Consider the following 3,149-nt stretch of genomic DNA (forward strand, 5'->3'; position numbering starts at 1 on the left):
TACGCAATATAAGTCAAAATTGAATAAATAAACAAATCCGTAGGCACATCTGGGTGGGGGTTCAGGGGACCAACTGCTCCTGACGGCTTGCTCTCGTTTTAAGTACACACAACAGAAATATTTCAATAGACATTGTAGCGTACAGCTCATTGCATTGGCTTGATATCAAGATTATTTTACTGACTGGAAGCTTTCAAAATGTTTAACGAGTCTGGGATATTAACATTCGTTGTCACAGAACTATGGAAAAAGAATCTCAGAAGAGAGCAACATTTCTAAATCTCAACCTGAACATCGGGGAAATTATGATAAACATTATCCATCCATTCATGACAGACTGCAACCTTTTAGGTCATATCCTGGAGTGTTTTTGTCATTTTACAAATTTAACCAATTAATTTAACATTTTAACTGTTAAAAACAAAACAAAAAAAAACTTCCAACTTCGGACTATCAAGCCTTCGAAGAAATGGGCCCCAGGACTAACAGACGGTCACTTGCCTCTAGCAAACAAAAATATCATTAGTTCCCAGCTTTTGCGAGATTCACAGGCCATCGTAGACGTACGGGAAAAGTGTGTATTTACTTCCGCCGACTGTCATCGGCTATGCAGAATATTTCGAAACTTTTTTTTTTTTTTTAAATCAATCAAATTCTATATCTTATGTACCTTAAGGTAAACCGAACATGTATGGTTCTACAGATTAGCGTGCTTTTGTTTACGATCTTTAGGTTATTTTTTGGTCCTAACATCCGTTAGTTTTCGTACTTCACGTGCCCTACTGTAATTTAAATACGCAAACGTTCATAAAGTATATTGAATATTATGTATTCTTAAATACAAAACAAACATCAGTCGTTTAAGTATTACTACTCCATTTTACTTTATACTTACTTCATTGGATCTTATTCGTTGCAACGTTAAAACCAACCTGAATACATTTTTGAATTAATATTTAAAACTGTTAACATTATCTTGCTTTGTTAGCTTAGTTTTAAGACTTAGGACTAATCTAAACATCCTGCTTATCAGCCTCATTAACTTCTGATCAAAACTACTAACCTACATAAATAACAAGTAAAAATTAACTCGGTAACGAATACAAATATAGATAATTTAATACGCCGTTCTCACTTAGAGACTAAATGCTTTGATTCATCAACTGGAGACTCTCAGTATGAGCAATGTACGAGATTTCGGCCAGCTTAGGGCATTTAGATTAAGTTACAAATCCATACACTAAGCACACAATTTAAAATAATCCTCACAAGAAAGAAACAACAGTAAAATAATTTATATTTCTATGAACACACGAAAAATAGTCGTTTCCTTCCTTCGCTAAGACACTGTCCCTTGAAGTTAAATAAACCTCAAATATTATTGGGATTATGCTAAATATATATAGGCAAAAGACGCTAGCTCCGCCAACTGGTAATTCAACGAAACAAGCTTTCATTAATTTACAAGTTACTTTTCAGCTTTAATCTACGCAGTTAATTATGATTCGTACATTTTACAGGTCCAAAATTCAGACTTTTGAGGAATTTAAACAAAACTTTGACAATTTAAGGGCCTAAGTTTACGACATTTGCACACTAATATGAGGTCCATAACTATTTGTTTATATATATTTTTTTTGTCTTATAAAAAGAGATGTTACAAATCACGTTCAGGTAATAGACCTGAGGCATCTTAACTAGATGTTCAGTAAATTCAATTACTCTTAGTCACTTCCCTCAGAAAATGGGGATTTTTAAGAACCTATACGAATCCTTTTAACTTTCGATTTATCTAAATAATCCCAAGTTTACGCCGTTTCGACAATTATTGTATTAACTCTTCGACAGATGTAATTAATTCATGCAAGTTTTATAAACATCTGACCCCTAGCAGAAAAAAAATAGAAAGCACAGATTTTACAGTGACAGTGGGACAATCTTGAAGGGCAGACATTCCCAACCTGGGGTACATTTGCACTTCTCAGGGAGTACATAGGGGTCTGAGAGTACAACCATGGTTTACACTTTACATGGTGTTTTAATCTACAGTCAGACAAAGTGGCTCACATAAATATACGCCGAGTCCAATTTATCGATGCTACCAATACTATAAGATCCTTATGCAGTCCACACAGAGATTTCATAATAAAATAATATAAAATCTATATATTTTTATCAATTTTTGACCTTAATTTTTAGGGGTACATGGGAACCTGTCAGAATGCCCAAGGCCCAGGGGTACAGAGGAAGAAAAAGGTTGGGAATCCCTGTTGTAGAGAAAGTGAATTGTGTAATGCTACTAACAGAAACTTATGACACAATATTAGATAATAAAATAAATATAATAATAATATTAATATTAATTTGTTTATTGATCATTTGATAAATTTTTTGTGTAAGCTTCCATCTTGTAGATTTGTTATACGGGAAAGTTCAATATATTAACATCCAAGATGGGCTAATAAATATGGAAGGAATTACCTTTTTTTTTACGAAATCTTCCAAAACAAAGTATTTGTGGTTAGAAACGATAACGAACTATAGGGGGCACTCAATAGAGCGCATACCTCCGCCGGGCAGCGTCGATCATATTCGGCTCTCAAGAAATACGAAAACTTGTTTGTAGTTATCAACTGACACGGACCATTTTTGGCAGGATAACGATTCTGCATGTGTTCAACAAATTTCATCGAAATCCGATTATTTTTGACTGAGTTAGAGTGAAAAAATCGGGTCCCCGTGTTAACGGATAGGGAGTTTTTGAATATTCGTGACCTTGGCCCTTCCAAAAACTAAGCAATTCTAAGTTGGGTCATAGTCCAAATGTATACCAACTTTCGTCCAAATCCATTCAGCCGTTTTCGAGAAATCCTGTTGACACACACACACACACACACACGGGTGAAAAGATAACCTCGGTCACTTTAGGTGGCAGATTTAACCAGTACTGACTGGATATATTTGGACATAACTGGGGGGAGGGTAAGTACTACCTTCTTCCCCCGGGGTTTAAAAATAAATAAAATAATAATAGTAGAATTGTAACTAACTGTTTTGTAGATGATAGTTGATCAACACCTTTCAACGACATCCTCCAGCACTAATTTAAGCCTAACTCGACCACGGATAAAAAATATACAAGAGGCATG

At 34.7% G+C, this 3,149-nt stretch overlaps 1 long non-coding RNA gene across 1 annotated transcript in view; it reads right to left on the bottom strand.

The window, feature by feature from the left end:
* LOC111086566 overlaps positions 1-3,149 on the bottom strand; it is a 9,880-nt gene that overhangs the window by 3,995 nt on the left and 2,736 nt on the right. The window lies entirely within an intron of this gene.

This window comes from Limulus polyphemus, unplaced genomic scaffold, assembly GCF_000517525.1.
Source record: "Limulus polyphemus unplaced genomic scaffold, Limulus_polyphemus-2.1.2 Scaffold1197, whole genome shotgun sequence".
Classification (NCBI taxonomy): domain Eukaryota; kingdom Metazoa; phylum Arthropoda; class Merostomata; order Xiphosura; family Limulidae; genus Limulus; species Limulus polyphemus.